At 43.2% G+C, this 13,566-nt stretch overlaps 1 protein-coding gene across 2 annotated transcripts in view; it reads left to right on the forward strand.

Annotated features, from left to right (window-relative positions):
- The first annotated feature begins 360 nt into the window (after window positions 1-360).
- Window positions 361-13,566, forward strand: part of USF3 (upstream transcription factor family member 3) — a 47,985-nt gene continuing 34,779 nt past the window's right edge. For both annotated transcript variants that reach the window (XM_050778784.1, XM_050778786.1), the window contains exon 1: window positions 361-661. The gene's annotated coding sequence lies outside the window, so the exon portion shown is untranslated. The remainder of the gene's footprint in view (window positions 662-13,566) is intronic.

Here is a 13,566-nt window from a genome sequence, read left to right on the forward strand (position 1 = left end):
CCTTCTTTTCTAGGTTCTCAAGGCGTTCCCTTTAAGGAACCAGGCCCACCTCTTTCCCATTCATCTACTGGCTTTCCTTCCTGTCCGTCACTCTACCTTTAAGAATATTTCCTGTTCCTTCAACCCAACTTGCACACCTCCGCCCCCCGGCCCTCCTCATTGGGCCGCCCGAACTCCGTTCACTCCTTGGTTTTCTCTCCGCCTCCTCCCGCCCTCTAAGCCTAGCGCTACGGCATTCTGTCTTCTTATTGGCTATCATGGCAGCGTTCCCGCAGCCTGATTGGCGGGCTGAGTGACAGAGGCGGGAGCGCGGCGCGCCCAGGGTAGGCTGTTCGCTTGCCGAGCTGCGGCCGCGGGAGGGGCGGGGAAGGGCGGGGGGAGGGGGGCTGGGAAAGTTGAGGCCGCGCTGCTGCCGGGTCTCCGGCCTTGAGGGCTCGGGCTCGCAGCGGCGGCGGTGGCCGTAAAAAGAGGCGGCGGGGGCGGGGGGAGAGGAGGGCCTGGGCCCGCGCTCCCCCAGCCCCGGAGGAGCAGGCGGCGGCCGCGGACGGAGAGATTCGTCCAGACGGTCAGACACTCCTGCCTTCCCCTCCTGGGATCATGACCCAGGCGGGGGTCTTCGCCGTCCCCGCCGCCACCGCGGCCGAGACCGCGCAGCCGGCGGGTAAGTGACTGCGGGAGGGGGCCACTGACAGCCGGGGCGGGGGGCGGGGGCCGGGGCTGCGGGGGCGGCTCCGGGGGGCGGCCCCGGGCTCAGCTCCACCCACCCCCTTCCTGCTCCCAGAGGCCAGGGCTGCGCTAAAGTGCGCCTCCTTCCTGGGGACCCCTGCGTGCAGCACCTCGTGGGGTGCCAGCGTCCGCGGCGTGCGCACCCTCTTCTCCCGCCCGCCCTGTGTCCCCGGCTGCCAGGCCCGTGGGGGGCTCGCACTGCGCCCCAACTCGAAGATGCGCTCGGGGCGAGAGGGGCCCCACGCTGCCCTGAGTGCATAAAGAGCTGGGCAGCCAGGTTCACACCAGATGGCCTTTGCCCGCCTCCTTCACCTTTTCCTGTCTTCTTCATTCCCCTTCTTTGCTCGCCCTCTGAATTTCTTTCGTACCCGTTCGTCAGACTCATGTGGCTTGCTGTTTCCCTCTCACCTCTCTGTCGAAGTGTTAGGTTTGTGTTTTCTTTCTAGAAGCCTTTCTTTTGCTTTCTGAATAGAAGCAGTGCAAGTGAATGACCAACTCTTGAAATCTACTTTCTTGTATCCGGATGAAATATAAGATTCCTGGGCTCTTGTTCATGTTTACAATTTTGATAGTTGAATTCACCCCACTCGTTCTTGAAGCTTGTCCTCCCAGCCCTCCCCGTTACATTGGGATATGGTCCTTTGCGTTTATTAACTTTATCTGGAAATAAGAGACTGCATAAACCAAAGTGCAGAATTTCAACTTCCGTTCTCATAACATTTTTACCATCAAGTAGATACAGTAACCTAACACCACACAAAACAAGACACTCGTGGCCAACTGTGTAGGTAAAGAAGACATTTCCTTACCTATAAACAACGTACAGATTTCTTGAATAAATCTTACGGTGAGTAACGTGGATCCTGAAACATATTCAGGTTTGCTCTTTTGTAAAGAAAACCAAACAGACAAACTTACTTTTTAAAGGATCAACAGGCTGTCCTACTCTCCATTCACCTTGATGACTGTTTTCTCCCTCACAGGACTCTTGTTTAATAACATAGTATAGAGTTGTTGTTTGGGATACATGTGTTGTTTCTCTTTATACTCAAAGTATTTGTTACAAAATAAGTAAAATACATTGTAATGGCACTTCTGAAAGCAGAAGTAATGTATCCATGCAAGAATGAATACTTAATCTTAAAGCAGTTTTTCTTTAGTCTAAGCCAAGCTTGTCCAACCCGCGTCTGAGGATGGCTTTTAATGTAGCCCAAGACAAGAAGACAAATTCGCAAACTTTCTTTTATTTTTTTTTGAGACGGAGTCTCGCTCTGTCGGCTAGGCTGGAGTGCAGTGGTGTTATCTCAGTTTACTGCAACCTCCGCCTCCTGGGTTCAAGCAATTCTCCTGCATCTGCCTCCTGAGTAGCTGAGATTACAGGCGCACGCCACCAGCCCAACTATTTTTTTTTTTTTTCAGTAGAGACAGGGTTTCTCCGTGTTGGCCAGGCTGGTCTTGCACTCCTGACCTCAGGTGATGCACCTGCTTCGGTTTCCGAAAATGCTGGGATTACAGGCATGAGCCGCCGCTCCCGGCCTCAAATTTGTAAAATTTCTTAAAACATTATGAGATTTTTGTGTGTGATATTTATTTATTTATTTATTGAAGCTCATCAGCTATCATTAGTGTTAGTGTATTTTATGGGTGGCCCAAAACAATTCTTCTTCCCAAGTGGCCCAGGGAAGTCAAAAGATTGGACACACCTGGTCTAAGCTAAAAGACTTAGATGTACGTAGGTATTGGGATCTCTCTGTATTTAGGAGTTTTGCAAAATCTGGAAGCAGCCTAGAACATTCTCTAATATAAAAGGAGTGCATTGCAGGGATATAAGAGCAGCTTAGAATTGAAGTACTTATTTGCTAGGTTAGTCGTCTATGGAACATCATGGAAGTAAAATTCTAAAGTTGTAGACCTTACACTCAATGAACCAGTCATGTATGAGAAATTGATGGGTACTTTTCCTATTTTCAGAGCTTAGCTTTGTCAACAAGGGAAAAGAAACACTAAGAAAACTGAGAATTTTTAACTCAGGTTAGAAGATAAGCTTCAACAGGTTATCAGCTCAAATTTGTTGCTTATAAACAGGGTCTTAAATCAATCTTGAGCCTTAGTCATATCTGTCATGCTTTACCTCTCTGTTCTCTAGCCCAGTGGTTCTCAATTCAGACTGTACATGAGCATCACCTTGTGTGTCTTTAAGTTTTAATGCCCAGGCCACTTCCCCCAGAAATTCTCTTATTTTTGATCTGGAGTAAAGCTCTGCCTTGGGCATATTTTTTAAAGCTCTCCAGGTGATTCTGTTCAGTAGCCCTGGCTAAGAACTCCCATGAGACTAGAACAGTGTCCAAAAGCTAAGCTTGTGTTCTGGGCTTTTCTAAATCAGGCTTCACTCATGTGTCCAACTTTCCCCCCACTGCTTTTGCTAAAGATGTTGACCTTTCTCAGGATATGGACACCTTTACTCTATTCCTCCCTCCTGCCAACAATAGTTCTAATTACACTTTTATGAAAGTTTTCTGGGTAGCTTACTCTAGTTCTTAGTGATCGACTGCCTTTGAACTTCTATGCTACATGTTTAAAAGATTCTCTTTAGGCTTACAGTATGTGGCAGTTTAAGTTCTGTGTGTTTCATTGTTCTCAAATGTAATGATATTTTTCATCTCTTCTGCAGTGGTTTTCTTTAAGTTGGACTGGTTTGGTTTGGAACCCTTCTGACTCTTCCTGCAACCATAGTTTTAGGTTTGATTTCATCTGACGTATGTTAGTAGCTTCCTCATACCTTAACTAGCATTGAATTCATGTATAGACATCTATAGACATCTGTTTTTTTTTTTTCCATATCTTTTCTTGATTTCATTAGTAGGTTATTTATCTTCCATGGCCCCATAACAGTTTGTACTTGTTTCTGTGTTAGCACTTAGCACATTGCCATAAGTATGTGTTTTCGTGCCTTCCCCACCATACTGCTAACCAGGGCCTCCATGTTGAGCAACTCCAGGGGGTACCATTCACATATTCTTGAATACCATTGCAACATGGCAGAAATAGAGCTCCACCAACATAGGAACTGTTTTATCTTTGTATTCTTAGGACCTAACATTGCATTTGTGATTACTAGGCGGTTAATAAATGTTCTTGAATGAGTAAATGACTGCCATGTTATATATTATAAAAAGATAGCCATATACATCTTGAACATAAGTTGATTTGGCATTAATTGATTTTGCTATTAACTATTTTATGTCCTATACTCCCATTATAGATTTGTTAAAGGTTAGTAGAATCTAAGTGATTGTAGTTGTGACAGACCCCTTAAATATGTAAACTTCCTTCCATTATGCACAGGCATATATGTGTCTTGAGTCTTTTACTCTGTGCTGTAAAGGTGTACACTTATTATTCATAAAATACTTATGGAACTCTTGCTAAGAGAAACGTGGTTAACTGTCCAATTGGATAATTTTTCTTTTTCTCATTAAAATTTCCATATGGGGACAACTGCACTACTTCAGAAGGCCGGATCTTTTAATTAGATCAGTAGGGCATAATAAGTTGTTTCTATTAGTGTGCTAATACTGTGTTTTTAATTCAGTTCACCAAGTATTTATTGGGTATTTACTATGTGCCCAACGCTGTTAGGTGCTAAAGAGAATACAGAAATAGTAAGTGGTGGTCTCGGCTCATAAGAACTTTTTAGACTTATTGGGAGGATTGTTTAAGGAACTCAATGGAGTATTCATTAGATGCCAAATTAAACATAAGTACGTAAAATATATGATGTAATGATTAATACAAAAAAAAGGAAAGATAAGATTTTCTTTCAGCAGACATTATTACTCAATTACTGAGTGCTAATTGTTGAGGATACAAACATGAAATTTATTATAGTCTGGTGGTGGAAACTAGTAAGTATACAGATTGTATTTCATGTTAAGACATTGTGGAGTATTAGGATGTTTGGGAGTATGAAGAAGGGTTTTAGTCTAACCTCTAAGGCAGGGGTCCCCAAATGGCCTATTAGGAACCAGGCCGCACAGCAGGAGATGAGCTACCCTCCTGTCAGATCAGTGGCAGTATTAGATTTTCATAGGAGCGCGAGCCCTATTTTGAACCACACATGCAAAGGATCTAGGTTGCGCGTTCCTTATGAGAATCTAATGCGTGAGATAGATGGAACAGTTTCATCCCAAAACCATCCGCTGCACTCCCTGTCCGTGGGAAAATTGTCTTCCACGAAACCAGTCCCTGGTGCCAAAAAGGTTGGGACCACTGCTCTAGGGGTCAGAGAAAGCTTTAAAGAGGATAATGAAGAGTTCTCAGGAATTCCATAAACAGCAGAAACCAAAGTGAAGGAGACAGGGAGAAGAAATTTGTGGTGTCACTACTATCTACCTTTGTGTCATTTGAGGGACCAATTTCTCTTTGATTATAAACCATAGAAATTGAATTTGGCTAACTTAAGCAGCAAATGGATACTGGATAAACTCACAGAAAGAAAGGAAGATAGAATACTGAAGCCTTGGGAAGGCCAGGAAAACAGAAGCTCCCAGGATCACAAGGATCCATGGGGCTAACTCAGCCTCAGCAAGCTTTCCTGCTTGTGCAGGGAGTCTTCTTAGTTAGCCCCATGCCCACCCCAGAGGTGAGCCCGTGTTTGATGGTCCCATCAGATTTCAGGAATGGGACAGAGAAGATCTCCAAAGCAAAGGCAGGATATTATTGTCAGAAGGCCAAAACAACAGATTTCTTACAAAGTTTGTTGGATTTGGCAGTGCAGAAGTCTTTTGGTGAGCTTGGTGTAAGCAGTTTTAGGAATAAAAGTCAGGTAACAGCTGGTTGAAGAGTGAATAGGAAGTGAGGAAGGGCGGGTAGTAAGTATAAACAACTTGTTCAAGAAGACTGGTGGTTGGAAGGAAGAATGGGGACACCTATAGGGAGTTGCAAGATCAGGAGAAAAATCATTTTAGGTTTTTACATAGAAAACATTGAATAAGGATTTATTTTTATTTTTGTTTAGATGGGGTCTCACTCTGTCTCACGGGCTGGAGTGCAGTGGTGCAATCTTGGCTCCCTGGAACCTCCGCCTCCTGGGCTCAAGCCATCCTCCTACCTCAGGCTCCTGGTTAGCTGGGATTACAGGTTTGCAGCACCATGCCTGGCTAATTTTTGGTATTTTTGGTAGAGATGGCGTTTTGCTTTGTTTCCCAGGCTGATCTCAAACTCCTGAGCTCAAGTGATCCACCTCCCTTGGCCTCTCAGGGTGCTGGGATTACAGGTGTGAGCCACTGTGCCTGGCCCTGAATAAGGATATTTTTAATGGAAAAGTACAAAGAGGGAAGGAGGGATTAATAATATATGAAAGAAAAGGGATATTCTATAAGAAGTTTACTAAGTAGTGAGAGTGATAGAGTCCATAGTATAGGTAGAGGGTTTAGTTTTGCTAGAAATATTAGGAAAGATTTTATAGAGGAGGATAGACTTGCCCCGGACTTTAAAGGGTTAGTAGGATTTGGATAAACAGAGCAAAGTGGAAAGGTCCTTTCAGTGGGAAAATGGCATGGATTTAGCACAAAGTGAACTAGCTGACAAGGTGCACAGGGATAAACCTGTCTGAATTGAAGAGGAGGGAAGGGTAGATGGCATGGTTAGCTAGAAAACCCTCCTTTTATGTGTGTTGTGCTAGGTGGAAGTGGGTAGGTGAGACCTGCCAGTGAAGAAGGTACAGTCATGAATGCCAAGACCTGGAGTTTGGATGTGATGCAGTAGATCATGGAAAATAGTACTGTAGATTCTGAAGCAGGAGAGGACATGGTAAATGTGCCGAATTGAAAAGACTGTAAGACATTGGGGCATAAACTCCATCAAATGGGAGAAAGGCTGAGGGCAATAACAAAGACTGCCTAAGGCCAGACATGTGTAAAATGGGGCCTAATCTAAGGTGGTCATAACAAAGGGGAAGAGATGAGCATTATGAAAATAATTGATAGGATTTGGTGAGAAGATATGAAGATTATTTTTGGGTCTAGAGCCAGGTTAAACTTTTGGTGTCATTGATAAAATGGAGAACTTGGAAATACATATCTTAAGAGAAAAGGGAATTTAACACATTCCAAACAGACTTGTTAATTTGTTCAAAATGCAATGTTCTGAAGAGAGATTTGGAGCAAAGTTAGAGTTGAAAGGTAGCTTTCTTACAAAAACATAAAGGCTTTTACACAGAAACAGTTTGGACCTTTGTAGGGAAAAAGCAAACCTGAAAAAGAGAAGAGAGTGTTGAACCTTGGAACTCAAAGGAGAAAGAAAAGTGTCCATGTTAGAGAAAGAGGATGCATAATAGGAGAGGAGAAAGACAACCTAGGAGAGAGAATTTCAAGAAAGAGAGAGATCAGCAGCCTCAAATCCTGCCAAGAGGGAAATCATCTATGATTGGTGAAAAATAGCCCCTGACCTCCAAGGAAGCAGCTGTGGTTGGCTGGAGCAGCCAGAAGGTTTAGGAGACACTGGCCAAGTTGGAGAGGTGAGAAGTTTCACAGGAACATGGGGAGAGAAATAGACTTGTAGGCAGAAAAGGCAGTAAATTCTTGTTTAACATGCGGAAAATCCTTGCATTTTGGAAGGAGAGATGGTTAAGAGAGAAAATAAAGTGCTAAAGAGAAAAGAATCAAATATAAAGTCCCTTTTCTCAGATCAAATAATTAAGAAGTCCTGGAGGCCTGAAATGATATATTTATAGATTTATAGGATTTATGGTAAATGTAGAATCCAGTTAAGGAACTTGGACCAGATGACTTGACTTCTATCTTCTCAGTAAATTAAGGGGGAAATGGAAGAAAGACAACTAACATGTATTGAGCACCTGCTATGTACCAGGCACTTTGCTAGATCCATAAAATGTATCATTATGTAAACTCATAACAGTCCTCTGAGAAGCTGGTGAGACTCTCCCAGTTTTAAATGTGAGGATGCTGAGACTCTAAAGGGTACTTATTTCAAAATCAGATAGCCAGTACCTGCCAGCTTTGAGATGTGATCCTAAGTCTGACATCAAAGGCTTTTTCTATTTACTATACAATTTCATTCATTGATGTGAGGTGAAGGGTACGTGGCGGCTTAACAGCATCTGTATTTTTATTTTTTATTTTTATTTTTATTTTTTTTGAGACAGAGTCTCACTCTGTCACCCAGGCCGGAGTGCAGTGGCACAATCTCGGCTCACTGCAAGCTCCGCCTCCTGGGTTCACGCCATTCTCCTGCCTCAGCCTCCCGAGTAGCTGGGACTACAGGCACCCCCCCACCATGCCCGAATAATTTTTTTTGTATTTTCAGTAGGGACAGGGTTTCACCATGTTAGCCAGGATGGTCTCGATCTCCTGACCTCGTGATCTGCCCACCTCAGCCTCCCAGAGTGCTGGGATTACAGGTGTGAGCCACCACGCCCGACCAGCATCTGTATTAATGACCTCAGTGGCTGTGCTTTGGAATCATTTCAGGAGTTTTGAAAAATTCTTGCACCTCACCTCAGTCACTCATTCCTTCATTCAACAAATACTTGTTGATTACTCACTTATGTGCCTAGCATGATTCTAGGCACTTAGAGTACATCGGTGAATGAAACACACTCAAATACCTGCCCTCAAGAACACTATATCCTGTATACCGAACCAGTCTCTGGAAACGAATTCTGGTGATTCTGATGAGTATTCAGTTTTCAGAACCACTGCTCTAGGAGTAATTGATGAGAGACAGACTAGGTTTGCTGAGTGTGAATTCAAAATGGGCCTTCTGGCCAGGTGCGGTGGCTCATGCCTGTAATCCCAGCACTTAGGGAGGCCAAGGTGGGCGGATCACAAGGTCGGGAGTTCGAGACCAGCCTGGCCAACATGGTGAAACCCTGTCTCTACTAAATATACAAAAAATTAGCCGGGCGTGGTGGTGAGTGCCTGTAATCCCAGCCACTTGGGAGGCTGAGGCCTTAGGAGAATCACTTTAACTCGGGAGGTAGAGGTTGCATAGAGCCGAGATCACGTATTGCACTCCAGCTTGGGAGACAGGGCGAGAGTCCATCTCAAAAAAAAAAAAAAAAAAAAAAGATGGGGGGGGGCGGGGCCTTCCCTGCAGATGGCACTGAGGGCCATTCAGTAACAGAGGAGAAAACATTACTGGTAGGTGATCATAGATCAAGAAACTAGCCTAAGACCAAGGAGTTAAACTTTGAATTAGCTGACCCTGGAGTCAGTTTTACAGTTATACTACAAAGCAAACTTATTAATGATTATAATAATATTTTACATTTGTATAAATTTAGCTATACTAGTTTCAGAAGACCATCATTCGTTCAATAAGCATTTGAGTTACACATTGTGCGTGTATTGTGCTAAGCCCTTCGGATAAAAGAACAAAGTTGTTCTTGCCTTAAAGGACCTTGGATGTGTATGATGTCAGTTGATCCTTAAAAGAACTATGAGGAGTGGAGTTAGCATTCTGGAACCAATTTTATATGGCTATTAGGTTTGAGGAAATTAGTAAAAGTAATTGTAGATATTGGGAGCCAGATTTCTCACTGTCAGAAAGATATTACAAATAAGCAGGGGGGAAGACTATACTGAGCCCTGTGGTGCTAGATTAGAATCAGAGATGTAAGTATAAACTCATGCTTATTTTAATATAAATACAGATAGATACAGAGGCAAATGTAGATCTATGTCTATACATGGGTTAATAGACATACATTATAGCTGTGTCTGCTGAGAAGGCCTGGAAGCAGTGATACCCCAGTAGCAATGAGAACAGGCAGCACCTAGATCTTGGTTTCTAAATTCCATTCTCCAATGAAAGGAACAAAAATTCCTTGAATGGAAAGCTGATTCTAAGAGTGGGGCAGGGGAAACACAAGATGAGCCTGGAGTGTCTTGTAGTACCAAAAAGTAAGGAAGTGCTAGAAAGGGGGGGTTGTGTGTGTGCGCGCACGCGCGCGCCCGTGTGTGCATAAAGGGCACAACAGCTAATCCAAAAGAGCACCCAATGGCCAATGTGTGGACAATTTGAACAACATATTAACCCTAGCATTGAATTGTGATCTGAAGAATACAATGAATCTCCATGAGTCCATCCTGATATAAATAAATTATTGAATAAATAAATAGGGGAGAAGTGACAGATCTTCCTTGCAGAATAATTATAAATATATTTACATAATCCTTTTTCTAAGAGGTAGAGATTAATTCTCCTCACTTTGAGTGTGGGCTAGACTTAGTATTCACTTCCAAAAAATAAAGGACAAAAAGGGGAAAATCGTAATATAGAAATAGATACTTGAATAGTGTTAACAGGAAATTTAAGGAGGAAAAGAGTACTTCTTTTCACAACTCCTTCGGTATGATCTGAGTAGATTAATACAAGCATATTTCATTTGCATAATGAAAAAATCTAGTTAAGTAACAAATAAAAAGAATAAGAAAGTAGGAAAATAAGAATTACTGTAATTATTGTTGAAAAGCTGGGAAAGATGTCATGTATAGATCACAAGCACTGAGGAGGGGATGAGGCAGAGCAAGATGGCTGAATAGAACCCTCCAGCAATTGCCCGCATGCTGCAGAACAACTATCCACATAAGAACCAAATATCAGGTGGCCAGGCACTGTGCCTCACACCTGTAATACTGGCAGGTTGGGAGGTTGAGGTGGAGGATTGCTTAAGGCCAGGAGTTTGAGACCAGTTTGCTCTACATAGTGAGACCCTGCCTCTACAAAGAAAACAAAATCGGGTAAGTGATCACAGTACCTAGTTTTAGCATCATATCAAGGAAGGAGACACTGAAGAGGGTAGGAAAGACAGCCTTGAATTGCCTACACCACCCTTTCCCCCTCCTCCAGCCATGCAGAGAGAATCTCTGTGCTTGCGGGAGGGAGAGCAAAGTGACTGTGCAACTTTTCATTGGAATTCAGTGCTGCTCTGTCACAGTGGAAAGCAGCGCAGGGCAGAATTGAGCTGATGCCCACAGAGGGAGCATTCAGACCAGCCCTTGCCAGAGGGGAGTCTTCCATCCTATCAGTTGGAACACGAGTTCCAGCTAGCCCCACCACTGAGGGCTAAAGTGCTCTGGTGTTCTAAATGAACTTGAAAGGCAGTCTAGGCCACAAGGCCTGCAATTCCTGTGCAAGTCCTAGTGCTGCAATGGGCTTGGAACCAGTGAACATGGGGTGCACACGACCTAGTGAAATACTAGGTGGAGTGGCCAAAGGAGTGCTTGCATCACCACTCCTCCAACTCCAGACATCACAGCTTGCAGCTCCAGGAGAAGAGGGAAAAGTAAAGAGGATTTTGTCTTGCAACTTGGATTCCAGCTCAGCCACAGTAAAATAAAGCCCCCATTCTAGACTATAGCTTCTGGATGACAATTCTAGACCAACCCTGTGCCAGAAGGGAACCCACTGCCCTAAAGAGAAGGCTACACTCCTGGCAGAATTCACCACCTGCTGACTAAAGAGCCATTGGGTTTTGAATAAACATCAGCAGTAGCCAGGCAGTAGTTGCCGTGGGCCCTGGGCAAGACCCAAAACTGCTGATTTCAGGTGTAACCCAGCACATTTCTCATCTGTGGTGATCAGGAGAGACTCCTGCTTGAGAAAAGGAGAGGGAAGAATAAAGAGGATTTTGTTTTATAACTCAGGTACCAGCTCAGCCACAATAAAATAAAGCACCAAGTAGATTCCTGGAGATTCCAGGCTTTGGCTCCTGGAGTGCATTTCTAGACCCCCCACTGGGCCAGAATGGAACCCACGACCCTGAAGGGAGAGACCTAGTCCTGGCAGGATTCATCATCTGCTCAGTAAAGAGCCCCTGGGCTTGAATAAACATCAGTGATAGTCAGGAGATAGTTGCCACAGGCCTTGGGCAAAACCCAATACTGTACTGGCTTCAGGTGTGTCCCAGCAGTCTCAGTGGGTTTATCCACAGGAGCGTTGCATGACTCCACCCCCAACTCCAGGCAACTCAGCATGAAGAAAGAGACTCCATTTGCTTGGGGGGAAGTAGAGGAAGAGAACAAGAGATTCCGCTTGATATGTTAGGGAATTCTGGATCTTTCTCAAGACCACTAAAGTGGTACCTTTGCAGAAGTCACAGCATTACTGGACTTGGGAGTGCCCCCTAATGTACATATGGTTGCAGTGACCAAAGACTTAGATTACAACACTTATTTCCTGTTGAATAACTTAGAAAGCCTTCTGAAGAAGTATGGGTACAAACAAGCCAGACAAAACAAACTGGAATAAATATCTAACTTTTCAGTGCACAAACATTGACAAACATCCACAAGCATCAAGGCCATCCAGGAAAACATGACCTCACTGAATGAACTAAATAAGGCACCAGTGACCAATTCCAGAGTGGCAGAGATATCTGACTTTTGAGACAGAGCATTCAAAATAGCTGTTTTGAAGAAGCTTAACAAAATCCCAGATAACACAGAGAAGAAATTCAGAATCCTATCAGGTAAATTTAACAAAGATATTAAAATAATTAAAAAGAATCAAGCAGAAATTCTGGAGGTGAAAAATTCAGTAGACAAACTAAAGAATGTATCAGTCTCTCAACAGTAGAATGGATCAAGCAGAAGAAAGAATGAGTGAGCTTGAAGACAGGCTATATGAAAATACTCGGAGGAGGCAAAAGAAAAAAATATGAAGCATGCCTACAGGATTTAGAAAACAGCTTCAAAAGGGGAAATCTAAGAGTTATTGGTCTTAAAGAGGAAGTGGAGAGAGACATTGAGGTAGAAAGTTTATTCAAAGAGATAATATTGGAGAAATTTCCAAATCTAGAGAAAGATACCAGTATTCAAGTCTAAGGAGGTTATAGATCACCAAGAAAAATTAAAGAAGACTACCTCAAGACAGGTAATAATCACACTCCCAAAGGTCAAGGATAAAAAAGGATCCTAAAAGCAGCAAGGGAAAGAAAAAAATAACATATAAAGCATTTCCGGTATGTTTGGCCACAGATTTCTCAGTGGAAACCTTACAGACCGGAAGAGAGTCAGATGACATATTTAAAGTGCTGAAAGAAAAAGACTTTTATCCTAGAATATTATATCCAGTGAAAATACACTTCAAACATCAAGAGGAAATAAAGACTTTCTCAGACAAACAAAAGCTGAGGGATTTTGTCAACACCAGACCTGTCCTACAAGAAATGCTGAAGGGAGTTCTTCAGCCTGAAAGAAAAAGATGTTAACAAGCAATAAGAAATTGTCTGAAGGTATGTGGTAACAGTAAATACGTAGACAAATACAGAATATTTTAACACTATAGTGTGTAAGCTACTCATGTCTTGAGTAGGAAGACTAAAAGACAAATCTATCAAAAATAATAACTACAACATTTTAAAAGGTAGTGTAATAAGATATAAGTAGAAACATCAGAAGGTTAAAAAGCAGGGGATGGGCCGGGCATGGTGGGTCACGCCTGTAATCTCAGCACTTTGGGAGGCCAAGGTGGGTGGATCACGAGGTCAAGAGATCAAGACCATCCTGGCCAACATAGTGAAACCCCGTCTCTACTAAAAATATAAAAATCAGCTGGGCTGGGCATGGTGGCACATGCCTGTAGTCCCACCTACTCGGGCGGCTGAAGCAGGAGAATTGCTTGAACCTGGGAGGTGGAGGTTGCAGTAAGCTGAGATCACACCACTGTACTCCAGCCTGGCAACAGAGTGAGACTCCATCTCAAAAAAAAAAAAAAAAAAAAAAAAAAAAAAAAAAAGGATGAAATTTAAGTGTAGAGTTTTGTATCTGATGTAAAAAAAAAAAAAAAAAGATTCAGATTTTCTGTTTACTCTTA

Source organism: Macaca thibetana, chromosome 2 (genome assembly GCF_024542745.1).
Source record: "Macaca thibetana thibetana isolate TM-01 chromosome 2, ASM2454274v1, whole genome shotgun sequence".
Lineage (NCBI taxonomy): Eukaryota > Metazoa > Chordata > Mammalia > Primates > Cercopithecidae > Macaca > Macaca thibetana.